This window comes from Monodon monoceros, unplaced genomic scaffold (assembly GCF_005190385.1).
Source record: "Monodon monoceros isolate NGI ecotype Baffin Bay Population unplaced genomic scaffold, NGI_Narwhal_1 Super_Scaffold_18, whole genome shotgun sequence".
Lineage (NCBI taxonomy): Eukaryota > Metazoa > Chordata > Mammalia > Artiodactyla > Monodontidae > Monodon > Monodon monoceros.
Window position 1 is genome coordinate 175,783,544 of NW_021703774.1, and position 14,628 is coordinate 175,798,171.

The following is a 14,628-nucleotide window of genomic DNA, read 5'->3' on the forward strand; positions in this document are numbered from 1 at the left end:
AGGAATAAAAGAAGAAATAGATAACCTGAATTGTTCTCTAACTACTAAATAAATTGAATTGGTAGTTTAAAACCTTCTGAAAAAGAATTCTCTAGACCTAGATGGTTTTGCTGGCAAATTCTACCAAACATTTAAAGATGAAATGATATTGATTCTACACAATCTCTTCCTGAAAAGAGAAGAGGAGATACCACTCTTCAACTTATTTTATGAGACTAGCATCACCTTGATACCAAAACCAGGCAGAGATAGTACCACAAAGAAAACTACGAATCAATATCCCTCAGGGACATAGATGCAAAAATCCTCAATAGAATATTAGCAAGTCAAATTCAGCAACATATAAAATGGATAATATACCATAAACAAATGAATTTTACCCTCGGAATGTAAAGCTGGTTCAATATCCATAAATCAATGTAATCTACCATATTAACAATTTAAAAAAGAAAAACCACATGATAATATCAATTGATGCAGAAATAGCATTTGAAAAAATTCAACATTCATTCATGAAAAAAAAGTCTCAGCAAAATAGGAATAGAAGGGAACTTCCTCTTCCTGATGAAGGGCATTTATAAAAACCTACAATTAACATCATACTTAATGGTGAAAACCTGAAAGCTTTCCCTCTAAGACTGGGAACTACACAAGGACTCTCACACCTATAGCATTATATGGAAGCTTTTTAGCCCTTGCAATAAAGCAAGAAAAAGAAATAAAAGTCATATAAATTGGAAAGGAAGGAGTAAAACTGTCACTATTTTCACACACCATGATTGTCTACATAAAAAATCCCAAGAAATATATCCCCAAAATTAACACTCTTAAACCTCACATGGGCTTAGCCTGGTCACAGGTACAAGGTCAATACGTAAAAATCAATTGTATTCCTATACACTAGCAATGAACAACTGGAAACCAAAAAAATTTTTGAATACAATTTACAGTAGTTCCAAAACTTTGAAATATTGCATTAGCCAAAAAGTTTATTCTGGTTTTTCCTTAAGATGTTAAGGAAAAACCCAAATGAACTTTTTGGCCAACTCAATACTTAGGTAAAAATCTAACAAATTTTTACAGGATCTGTATGCTGCAAACTACAAAATACTGGTGAAAGAAATCAAAGCAGACCTAAATAAATGGAGATACACATCACAGTCATGGATGAGAAGACTCAACATAGGAAAGATTTAAATTCTCTGCAAAGGGATGTATAAATTTAATGCAGTATCAATCAAAATCCAGCAGGAATTTTTGTAGCTATAGACAAGCTGATTCATAAATTTATATCAAAAGCGAAGAACTAGAATAGACAAAACAATCTGGAAAAAGAAAAATCACATTAGAGGAATTAAACTACATGCTTTAAAGACATTATAAACCTACAGTAATCAAGACAGTGTGGTATTGATGAAACAATAGACATATGGATCAATGGACAGAATATAAAGTCCAGAAAGAAACCCTCATTGATTTTGATAAAGGTGCAAAGGCACTTCAATGGAGAAAGGACAGTTTTCAACAAGTGGTGTTGTAACAATTGGCTATCCATATGCAAAAAAAAAAAATAGGACACTTGACCTAAACCTTTATATAAAAATTAACTCAAAACGGATCATAATCTAAGTTAAATACATAAAATCATACAATTTTTAGAAAGGAACACAGTGGGGAAATAATTGTGACCTGGAGCTAGGCAAAGATTTCCTAAACAAAACACCAAAAGTAAGATGCAGTTTAAAAATGATAAACTGGACTTCACTGAAATTTCAAAACTTTTGCTCTGTGAAAGGCACTCTTAGGATAATGAAACGTCAAGGTACAAACTGGTAAAACAAAAATTGTCAAATCGCATTTATGACTCAAAAAACGCAATTAAAAATGGGCAAAAAAATTGAACTGAAGCATTGCTAAAGAGGATATAGAAATGGCAAATAAGCACATGAAAAGCTGTTAACATCATTAGCCAGTAGAGAAACACAAATTAAAACTACAATGAAAGACCAACACACATCTAGTAGAATAACTAAAAAATAAATAAAAATTTAAAAATAAAACCCCAAACAATAAGAATGGTTTATCTGTTTCTTATAAGGTTAATCAAACATCTACCATATGACACAACAATCTCACTCCTGGGTATTTACCCTAGAGAAATAAAAACTTATGCTCACACAAATACGTATGCACAAAAGTTTGTAGCAACTCTGATCATAATCAACAAACATGAGTTTATTCAGTGAATGGGTAAAAACAACAGTGGTTCATCCACACAGTGGAATCCTACTGAGCAGAACGACTTGGATGAATCATAAGACATTACGCAGAATGAAAGAAGCCAGTCTCAAAGCTTCCATACTGTATAATTCCATTTGTAAGACATTGTGAAAAAGACAAAACTATGGCAACGGAGCACAGATCAGTGGTTGTCGGGGTTTCAGGGTGGGGTAAAGGTGTAACTACAACAAAAATACCAACCAGGGCTTGCTTTTAGGTCTGGACAATCATTCTAAAGTTCATTAGAAAAATAAATAAGTAAGAGCTGCCAAGGACATTCTGAAAAAGATAAGTAATAAAGGTGGATTTGCTCTATGAAAATGAAAATGTGTCATAATTTGGAGTGTAACAGTATGAGTAAACAGACAAATCACTGAAAAAGTATAGACCATCCCAAAATAGATCCAAATACAACTGGGAATTTAGTATATGGCAGAGAGGGGACGTGCCCATCAACAGGTTAAAAAGTGGATTAATTCAATAAATAGTTTGGGGACACTTGAGTATCTCTGTGGGGAAGAAAGAACTGTATACTGACTCTATTCCTTCTACCTTAATAAATTCCAAATCAATGAAAGATTTAAAGTAAGAACAAAATGAAACAATTAAAGTACTAGAATAAGTTTTTTTGTAATTTTAGAGTAAAAAAAAAAAAAGCTTTTTTCACTATGTCACACACTTTGGAAGCCATAAAAGAAAAGACTAATAAATTGGACTATTTAAATGTTTGGGGGGGGGGAACTTTCCAGAACACTCCAGAACACCGAGCTGCGCACGGCAACCTGCTCCTTCCCACTCCCCCACACCAGCATCGGTGGCCTGCTCACCAACTGTAGGAAATGGTGAAAGAAATCACTTATTATGATGTTTTGGGGGTCAAATCCAATGCCACCCAAGAAGAACTGAAAAAGGTTTACAGGAAACTGGCCTTGAAGTACCACCCTGATCAGAATCCAAATGAAGGAGAGAAGTTTAAACAGATTTCTCAAGCTTAGGAAGTGCTCTCTGATGCAAAGAAAAGGGACTTATATGACAAAGGAGGAGAGCAGGCAATTAAAGAGGGTGAAGCAGGTGTCGGTTTTGGCTCCCCCATGGACATCTTTGATATGTTTTTTGGAGGAGGAGGCAGGATACAGAGAGAAAGGAGAGGTAAAAATGTTGTGCCTCAACTCACAGTAACCTTAGAAGATTTATAGAATGGTGCAACAAGAAAACTAGCTCTGCAAAAGAATGTGACTCGTGACAAATGTGAAGACCGAGGTGGTAAGTAAGGAGCAGTAGAGTGCTGTCCCAATTGCCGAGGTACTGGAATGCAAATAATAATTCATCAAATAGGACCTGAAATGGTTCAGCAGATTCAGTCTGTCTGCATGGAGTGCCAGGGCCATGGAGAGCAGATCAGTCCTAGAGATAGATGTAAAAGCTGCAACTGAAGGAAGATAGTTCAAGAGAAGAAAATTCTAGAAGTTCATGTTGACATAGGCTTGAAAGATGGCCAGAAGATAACATTCCATGGTGAAGGACACCAAGAACCAGGACTGGAGCCAGGAGATACTATCATCGTTTTAGATCAGAAGGACCATTCTGTTTTTACTCAACAAGGAGAAGACCTTTTCATGTGTATGGACATACAGCTGGTTGAGGCATTGTGTGGCTTCCAAAAGCCAATATCTACTCTTGACAACCAAACCACAGTCATCACTTCTCATCCAGGTCAGATTGTCAAGCATGGAGGTATCAAGTGTGTGCTAAATGAAGTCATGCCAATTTATCGTAGACCATATGAATAAGGTCGCCTAATCATTGAATTTAAGGTAAACTTTCCTGAGAATGGCTTTCTCTCCCGTGATAAACTCTCTTTGCTGGAAAAACTCCTACCTGAGAGGAAGGAAGTAGAAGAGACTGACGAAAGGGAGCAGGTAGAACAAGTGGACTTTGATCCGAATCAGGAAAGACGGTGCCATTGCAATGGAGAAGCATACGAGAATGATGAACATCATCTCCGGGGTGGTGTCCAGTGTCAGACCTCCTAATGGGGCCAGTGAATAACACTCACTGCTGGCATTTTATTTGCAGTAGTGATTGAGTGAAGGACTATAATCATAATATGCTCACTACTTGCTACTGTTTGTTTTAATATTCAACTATAGTAGTGTTTTAAAAGTTAAATGAAGAATAAACTCGAATATAAAAGCTCAAAAAATGTTTTTTGAACAGGTAGAATACAAAGGTTTTTAATCAAATAAAAACTTAGAAATTATTTAAGATACATATTACAGAAAAAAGGGCTAATTTCTGTAATATATAAAGAGCTTCTCCTAACCAATAAGAAAAAGACCAACAATCTAATACAAAATTTTATAAATATGTGAATACATAGTTCATAGAAAAAGAAAATACATTCAACTTTCTTCATAAGATAAATGCAAAGTAAAACTATGGGATAACTCCTTGTATATGCCAGAACCACATGAATAAAACAGTACAATAGTATAATGTTTAGGTAAGAATGTGAGGAAACAGACACCTTCATATGATGTTGCTTGGAATGTAATTTAATTCAGCATTTATCTATCGGCAGAGTGTTGATTAAATCAAGTGTGGTACGTTCATTCTGTTGACTACCAGCTCCCAACTCAAGTCTTTTCCTTGCTGTCGTAAAGGAAAGCTTCTCCCCTGGAGTTCCACAGGGACCCTTGCTCCATCAGGTCTTTGCTCGTGGATCACACTCTCAGTGGGTCTTTCCTAATCTCCCAATTTAAAATTGCACCCACTTCCTATGCCTTTTTTTTCTGCTTTATTTTTCTTAATGATGCACACCACCATCCGACATACTATATACATTTTTTCATCATTTACTGTCCATCTCTCCTCTCCAGAATGTGTATCAGAAAGGGCTACTCTGTCTTTGGCACCTAGAACGATGCTAGGCACACAGTAGCTGCTCAATAATACTACTTACTAAGAATGAGGCAGCTCTTTACGTACTAATGGAAACCAATCTAATACAAGTTATAGTGTTACATTGAAAAAGCAAGATGCAATATGTGTATAAAGTATGCTACATTTGCGCAAGAGAAAAGAAAGGAAAAAGTGTCCATCACTGGAAGGATGGATGAGAAATTGTAACATGTTGGCCTCTGGGGAGCTGATTGGGTGAGGCAGGGTGGGAAGTGGGGAAGGGAGACTTACTTTTTCCTGTATAGCTTTTCTACCTTCTCAATTCTTTACCCTGTATTATTCCTTCAAAGTTTGCATAATTTATAGTTTAAAAATATATAACAATATGGGACCTCCCTGGTGGTCCAGTGGTTGAGACTTTGCCTTCCAATGCGGGGCGGGGTGGTGGTGGTGGTGGTGCATGTTTGATCCCTAGTCGGGGAGCTGAGATTCCCACATGCCTCACGGCCAAGAAGCCAAGACATAAAACAGAAGCAATGTTGTAACAAATTCAATAAAGACTTTAAAAATGGTCCACATCCAAAAAAAAAAAAAGTCTTTAATAAAAAAATACATAACGGGGCTTCCCTGGTGGCGCAGTGGTTGAGAGTCCACCTGCCGATGCAGGGGACACGGGTTCGTGCCCCAGTCCGGGAAGATCCCACATGCCGCGGAGCGGCTGGGCCCGTGAGCCATGGCCGCTGAGCCTGCGCGTCCGGAACCTGTGCTCCGCAACGGGAGAGGCCACAGCAGTGAGAGGCCCGCGTACCGCGAAAGAAAAAAAAAAAAATAATAATCTTAAAAATATGAAAGTCCTCTAACCTATAATACCACTTCTAGAAATTTATCCTAAGTACATAAAACCTGTTCAAGGATAATCATTGAAGTATGGATAGAAAAAAATCTGGAAACAACATAACTAGGTTATGTTGTAGGTTAAGTCCCTGCAAGGAACTACTGTACAGCTGTTAAAATATATTTATCCGGTTGATTTAAAGTTCACAGTATATTGCTGGTTAAAAATGATACCTTTTTAGAGTGTGTGAGAAAATGTGTGTGTGTTCACTGGATTTACGGGGGACTTCTACTATCTATACGTTTTTATACTGGTTGCATTTTTATAATAAATTATTTTTGAGATCCAAACAAAGACAATGAAAAAAATAAGGTGACTTCTTCAACAGAAAATTGTATAAGATGAAACATGCAAAATAAGTTGTTTCTCTTTATAATTATTTTAAATGTTTCTTTAAATTTCCAAGCTGCATTAAAAAAAAAAAACAATGGCAATGAAAATATTTTCACGTTGGAGAAAATACAATGTCTCTTTCACTCACACCTTGCAGTAATGAAGGCCATGCTCTTTTTTCTTTTTTTTTTTTTTTTTGGTAGTACGCGGGCCTCTCACTGTTGTGGCCTCTCCCGTTGCGGAGCACAGGCTCCGGACGCGTAGGCCCAGCGGCCATGGCTCACGGGCCCAGCCACTCCGCGGCATGTGGGATCTTCCCGGACCGGGGCACGAATCCGCGTCCCCCGCATCGGCAGGCGGACTCTCAACCACTGCACCACCAGGGAAGCCCCAGGCCATGCTCTTTAACCAAGAAAGAAAGTGCTCTTGCCATGATCTCAGCTATTAATTTTGGGCATAAGACAGCAAGAAATCAAGTAATAATGAGTGTGGTTATAATAGTTAACATTTACCTCATGTTTAATTTGTGCCAGGAACTGCTCTAAATAAGTGCTTTTATGTGCAGGAACTCATAGAATGGCCCCAACAGCACCAAGAGGGGGGGGACAAGGATACACCCCACTCACAGACGAGGAAAATGAGACAGAGTTTGTTCAAAGTCACCCTAGTCACCTCCAGCACCTGGGTACCCTTCTCCCTGGGCCTCAACCCCTGCACTGCCATTACTTGTTAATTTGTCCACCTCCTCAGATGATGCAAATTTTCAGACTCATTCAACTGTGGATTTCCAGCCTAGCACAGTTCAGAAACACAGCATATGTTATTGAACCTTTGTTTATTGAACCCATGTGAACGACAAACAAAGAAAAAGGTCCCAACCAGGGCAGCCCAGCACCCGAGAGGTGCTACCTGCAGGGCTCCTGTTGAGAGGAAAGACCCTCATGAGGGACTCCCAGGGGAGAAGTCCAACCTGGGCTCTAACTAGGAAACAGATGAAGTACCCCAACTCCTTCCAATTTATAGCATGTGCTTTTGCACAACTACAAATCTTATAAGTGCAGATATCAGAGGTGCATATTTCATTACTTTCGGCATGGCGTATTTATAATTTAGCAGTGCGTAAAAATTTATAAAGGCAAAACTAGTGGTTGGTTAATGACGGTTACCGTGGCAGCCCATATTTAGTGTATTTTTCACGTCACGGAAATCTGGCCTGGAACAGAGTGCCACATTCATAAAACAGGTGATGAAAAGGGGGAGACATGAGCCAGGGGTTTTGTGACAAAACGCTCCTAGACTCACAAAGGCTGTCCCTCTACTGTCAGTGAGAGGCGAGCTGCTCCAAAAAGGACACGTGAGAGCAGATGCAGAAGGGTCAGAGGCATCTCTCGATGAGCCAGATGCATGGGAGCCCACTGCCAGCCCAGCTTCAAAGAGCAAAGCTTTCTGATGGAGAATAGTTAAGACGAGAGACCCCCAAGAGAAAGCGGTCGATGCTACTGCTGTATTGACAAATGTATAATTTTATCTTGGAAAAAGAAATCCTCTGCCTTTCCAAAAGTGAGTCCTAAAATGGCTGCCTTTCAAGGACCAGCGTCCTAATTGAGTTTTTATTCATCAGTGGCTACAGATGAGCCAGAGCAGGTCCTGGAAGTTTATCCCCGAAGCCATGGTCTGGTCTCACAGCTCATCAATTCTAGGCATTGGATGACATGGCGCCAGGCCCAGGGGCCGGGAAAGCCTGCAGCCCGGCCCCATTACAGAGCTCAGAACAGCTCAGCTCCGGGTAGGGCTGGGAAGGCGGAGGCCTGATGCTGCAGGAGGTGACAGCTGGCTGGGCGGGGGCCAAGGGGAATGACGGCTTTGCAGCAGAGATCCCAGGAGCATCCCTCCTGCCCCCCAGCATCCATCGTCCCTGCCCTGCCCTCCACAGATAATAAAGAGCTTTGGCTTTTCCTGTCCTATCCACACTGTGGGGAAGAGGTGAGGGGACTTCCGCGCAGGTGTCATTAAATCTATCCAGAGGTTAAGCACTGCCAAGCTCTGCTCAGGCCACCCCAGGGTCAGGCAGAGCCCAAAGCACTGCCTGTCCAGAGGCTGAGAGGGATTCTCCCCAGGCCCCACCTGGCAACACCCCTACGGTCACCAACAAGGGCTGAGAAACCATAAGACCCCTCGTACTCCCCAAACACAAAGTCAAGGGATTTGATAAACAGAGTCATCTATTTTCACTTAGTACAACAATTAAAGCAGATCCATGTTTTCAAACCATTACCCTAAACAAGTCAAACCACACTATAAATCAAAAAGGAATAATTAAAACCTACAGTTCTCACAATACCACAGAGTAAGGCAATCACAAGGCACTTCTAATGAGCAATTTATGTAATTAAAAAAGTCAGACCCATAATATGCAAAGAACACTTCAGTGAATTACTGCCAGGGATTCTGTGCCCTTTGATCCTTGTGCCTGGCCTCTGCTGCTGTGACTTCTCAGTCACCCTCTCCTTGTATTTCCGGGCGCCTGGAAAATAGCCACAGAAGATTTTCTTCATAAGCTCAGACTGTGCCTCATACTTAGAAAGCAACCTTTAATACCAACTTGCATAAAGGAAGGTGGGTAATCGCTGCTAGCCTCCAATGTGAGCGCTGTATCTCATCTATGATACGCAATTTAGAAGCTATATTCTAGTGAGAGAATTTTATGACTTGCTGTCACGATAAATAAAGGTTTACGGCCCTAATGGAATTAATATTTACTTTGAGTGCAACACAGACTATTCAAATAAAGTTGTTCTGGAATCACTTTACACCAGGACAGCTGGGAAATGTTGCCAACCGACAGCAGGACTCGAATTCGCTTCCCCTTATCACCCGCCGATGACTGACAATCTTTTCTGTTTTCTGGTTCAATCTGTTTCTGGACAATTTTTTAAACAATTGCTGTAGTTAAAAACGTTGGTGTTGGATGTGACGTGTTAAATGTCTGCTGAGCTGGCGGCACATGCAGGGGTGGGGCAGGAGGAAAAGGGGAGAAAGAAGGGGGGTGGTGGTGGTGGGTGATTCCGTGCCAGCATCTGAAGGAGCCGCTTTGGAAGAAGGAAAGGACGTGTTCTGAGTGAGCCCCTCTAATGCTGTTGTTTTCAGAAGGGCAGTTGTGACTCATCGGATATTCAATCTGTTGCTTTTATGTGAAGGAAAATTTTTAAAAAGAATACTAGCTCACATCTAAATCACGCAGTGGCTGCTTGATTCTAACATAACTATACAGCAAGCAATTCTCTTACTTTATCCTAAATTATAATGTACCGAAGGTGCTGGGAGCAGTTATTCCAGATCTTAAGCGAGTCAGAACCGCAGCCAGGTTTACCGTGAAGCCACCGGCACTGAAGCTTCAGGACTGCCCCCCCGCCTCACCACCCGTGTGTTGCATGGACAGACCCCTTCCAAGATGCTAGGCCTAATTTTGTGTTCATTATTTTGTATTTATACAAGATCCCCAACTGTATTGGCTTCAGACCCCATGAAATTGGCATCTGCCCCTGATCAGAAATAAACTTACATTTCAAAGCAAAACAAAACAAATTCCTAAGAGGAGAGGGAAATCCTGTCCCAGGGTGGGGTTGGGACCTCTCGAGGTCCTTGGCACGAGTGTTCTCGATGGCGCACGTGGGGTTGCGGTGGTGCCGCCGGGGAGGGGATGGAGATGTAGGGCTTTATCTGAAGGGTCCAGGAGACTAAGACACAATAGCCAGCTTCCGACTCAGGGGAGCCGCTGGCTGCCGGTGAGGCTGGATGCTCTCCGAGTCTGAGTCATGCAGCAGCAGGAGGCAAGTTGCCCAGACTATAAACAAGTGGAGAATTCCAGAGAAAGCAGGGATTAGTGGGGCGGGCCAGACCACCCACCTTCTCCCCCTGCCTTAGCCCCTATGAGTCACAGGCAGGATTGTCATAGGGGGGAAGACAGCTGACGATGCTGTCACAGGGCCAAATGTGAAGCTCTTGTTCAGAGGCTAAGATGGTTTTAATAATATTCCTAGTGGTAAAGAGTGCCTTTAATATAAAGAAATCAAGTCGTTTCATATACTGTTTTGCTACAAAGAATAGTTTTAGTATTGGCCTTCTTAACGACGAATCCATAAACACATAGAATGACCTGGGTAAGGACCCCGAGTCTCTACACCTCCAGCTCATGTTTTGAAACAAAATTTTCATATATTTTGAAGATGAGGAGCCAGCCCCAGAGAGGGGAAGTTACTTGCTTAAGGTCACACAGCAAGTGAGGCAAGATGCAAACTCAAGACATCTGACTCTATTACGGTAGCCCCTTCGTTAAAGCAAGTCACCTCCTTAGGTCACTGCTGGAGAAGGAAGAAGCCAGCTGTGCATCCAGAAACCCTGAGCCTGGTTGGCAATGGAGCAGAGGGGAAGGGAGGCCCAAATGCTAACCACTCAGGAGTGCCCGTCTTGAATGTTTTGGTGTTCCCCATCTCAGTGCATGAGTCCAGACTCACCCTTCTCTCCAAGACGGTCCCTGAGTGCATTTCTGAGGCCTTAGGTCAGGGATTTGGGGGTTCTAGAACCTAGCACAATGCCTGGCACATCTTAGGTGCTTAATAAAAGTTTGCTGGATAAACAATTTAGTACGGATCTATTGTAGAATGTATTGAGACATCTATAAAACATCCTTCAGATAGAAGTGATGAAATATGCAACAGACTTCTGGTACTCCAGGGCCATTTGGGCACAAAGCTCTAGAATTTCCCCTGTAGCAAGTCACGGGAATCCCAAGCCTGTAGATGGAGGGAGGTACCTGTGTGAACAGACCCCCAGGAGAGAGGGTGACATCCACCAGGTCAGAGAGAGCTACCGGTCCCGTTTTGATTCACAGAGAAAAGACAATCATTGTCCCTCCAAGCTGAAAATCCATTCCTGTCCGCCCCAGGGACCCTGGGCGGAACTTGTCAGTGGCCCTTCTAGAGCAGAAAGTAGCTTTGATATAAGGAAGAGGGGGAGCTCTGTTGCACGGGAGCATCCTGGGTTGGGGCAGGGGGACCATGCATCTCTGGGGAATGCTGAGGAGGAATTCAGCCCTTGTAGCTGCACCCAGGACCCCTGCCATGTTTCCTTGGCTCTTGCTCTGCACCTCCCCCTCGGGAAGTCCACCCAGTCCTCAGCCCTGGAGCTCTCTGTCCAACCACATTCCATAGAGTCTGCCTTGAGGACCCGCCCCTGCAAGTTCCCTACAGACACCAGCCTAAAAGTGCAACCACAACATCTTTACGATGGTCTTTGTTTATTTCAGATTGCAGATTGTCTGATGATTTTATTTCAATGAAAGGGACTGCTCTGTATCACACTGCCAACACATACAGAACTGTTGCCCATAAGGGTGATGATCTGGTGCAGGGGATGGGAGGAAACCGTAAACATTAAATCAAAGCGACTCAGCTTCCAGCCACAATGAAGGGACTGAAGCTGGACCTGCCCTCCTGCTGGAAACAGCCATAAAACTCGATGAAAATATCTGAGGCTACTCTTTGCAGGCACTGGATGACAGGCAGTTCAGGACTGTGATCCCATAGGAAAGAAAACACACAAGGTGAGCCTTACATCTGCCGAATTTCTAGACCATTATGCAGGGAGGTGGGGTCCAAGCTGGGCACAGCAGCCTCCCTGATCAGAGAAGGCAAAAGTCAGAATTTGGGGCTGCTGAAGCAGCTAGAATTTGCAGGTCTGAGCCCTGGAGAGAAGGGAGCTGTGTAGAAGGAAGTCTGCAGAAGTCTGCTTGGAGGTTCCCGGGGGGTACCCGGTTGAGGGCAGAGCTGCCCATGTGCAGGGCAAGACTCTAGATACTATAGCACTGAAGGCTAAACAGCGATACTGGAGGTCATGCAGGGTTGGGGGACCCTGAATTATGGCCCAGCCAGATGTGAGAACCCTCACTGGGTACCTGCAGCATTCACTTAAGACTCCAGAAAGCCCAGGCTTAAGAGGAAGGACCACATCCTTGCATAAGCAGCAGAGCCTTCAACTAAGGGCAAAACCAAAACAGACCAACCATATCAAAAGAGTAGAACCGAGTCATCTGTCAGAACAAAAATCAACATGCTTTACAGAAAACAACACAATCCAGACTCCCTACAACATAAGTTCCATAATATCTAGAGTATACCATGTTCATGGATTGAAATTGGTCCACAGATTTAATAATCAAAATCAAAGAGAGCTTTTTTTAGGGGGGAGAAATTGTTTTTTGCAAAATTAGGATCTTTCTGAACATACAGTTTTATAGTTTCTCTTCCCATTGATCCTCCATCCCCGTCCCAATCATACCCTCATCAGGCATTTGGCACAGCTAACCACTTCCTCTTCAGAGTTCCTCTCCACTTGGTGCCCAGGTCATCATGCTTTCCTGGTTCTCCTCTGCCTCATGATTCCCTTTGTCTCCTTTTCCTCTGCTGGCTCTTCTCCCAGACTGCTAAATGTTTTAGGTGTCATAGGGCCTCAGTCTTTGGTCATTTTCTCTCCTCTGTGCACTTTCCCTGGGTGGTCACCCATGGCTGATGCCTACAAAAGTCTGCCTCTCTGGTCTGACGGCTCCCCTGAACTCCAGATTATATATCCAATAGCTTACTCAACATCCACACTTGGATGTTGCATTTAATGTGGCTGAAATATACCTCTTGATTTTCCCCCCAAGCCCTCTCTTCTCCTATGATTCTCTGTGTCCGTTCCGTTAATGGCACCATCCTTCATCCAGTTGCTCAGGCTGCAATCTGGGAATCATCTTCATATTTTTCTTTCCCCTTATCCCACATCCAAGTTATCAACAAGTTCTACCAACAGTATCTTCAAAATGCACCCCCTGTCAGCTCACTTTTCACCACCTTCACTGCTGTTAAAGTAACTGAACAACCATCTTTTCTTGTCTGGAAGACTGAAAGTGGAGCAATGGTATGACGAGATAGGTAGGAGCACGGATGCTGGGGCCAAATAGCATGAGGCCAAACCCTGGCCCTGCCACTTACTAGTTGCATAAGCTTGGGCAAAGTACTTAATCTCTCTGTGGCTCATTTTCCATCTGTAAGGTGGAGTTCCTAATAGCACCTTCTTCCCTCAGAAGACTGGTACAAAAGACCTTGAGTCAAGGGTCCTAGAAGGCTCACTCCCTTTGGCTCTTCTCACTTGCTCTGATGTGTTGTGAGTGTGATCTGCAGAGGTCCACATGGCAGGGAACTGAGGTGGCATCCAGCAAATAGCTAGTGATGAACTGAAGCCCTCAGTCCAACAGCTCATGAGAAGCTGAATCCTCTCAACAACCATGTGAGTGAGCTTGGAAGATCTGGGCCCATTTGGCCCTGGAGATGACCGCAGCCCTGGCTGTCACCCGGCCTGCAGCCTTAGGAGAGACACCGAGCTGGGGGACCCAGCTAAACCATGCCTGGATCCCCAGCCCACACAAACGGTTAGGAATAAATATGGCTGCTATAAGCTACTGAGTTTTGGAGTAAGTTGTTACCCAAACATTGGTAACTAATACACCCTGCCTTCTTAGAGGCACTGATCACCTCCTGGATTGTATCTGTCCATTGTGTCAGTCTCTCCTGCTGCTAGTAAGCTACACAAGGCCATGGATACTATCTGTCTGGTTCACTTCTGAATCCCCAGGAACTAGGACCATGCCATGGCAAGCACTCAATAACTATTTGTTGCATAGATGAATAAATATCACCCAGTGGGCCTTTTCCTGTGTGGCTATGTGATGTTGAAATGACGAACACCTGGAAGTAATTTGGAAAAGACTTCTTAAGCTACACCCCCGATTCACAGTACCAGCCATTCAATCAGCCAGCGTGGGCTAGGACTCTGCCAGGCTCCATGGTGCAGACTGGAAAGAAACATACAGCAAACCCTCCCCTGAAGGAGTTACAATCTGGTTGAAAAGAAGAAGTCAGCTCGTGAAAACGCATAGAGGGGTTTAGCTCTCAGTCCTGGGCCGCTGACCGAAGATCTTACGTGGAGATCCGTGGGTCCCCCGATGACACTGAGCACACGTGTGAGCCATGCGCTGCTCCAAGCGTTGGACACGTGCTGCCCCACATGTGTAAATCTCCAACCCCCAGAGAGGTAGGTGCCACTACGATCCTAGTTTTACTGATAGAAAAGCAAAGCAGAAAGGACTTAAATAGTTGCTCTCTGTCATATGATGGGTAAAT

The 14,628-nt window shown here is 43.0% G+C and overlaps 1 protein-coding gene and 1 pseudogene across 6 annotated transcripts in view; one reads left to right on the forward strand and one right to left on the reverse strand.

Annotated features, from left to right (window-relative positions):
• Positions 1–14,628, reverse strand: part of CAMTA1 (calmodulin binding transcription activator 1) — an 823,330-nt gene that overhangs the window by 396,041 nt on the left and 412,661 nt on the right. The gene's annotated exons all lie outside the window — the stretch shown is intronic.
• Positions 3,120–4,313, forward strand: LOC114898171 (annotated as a pseudogene).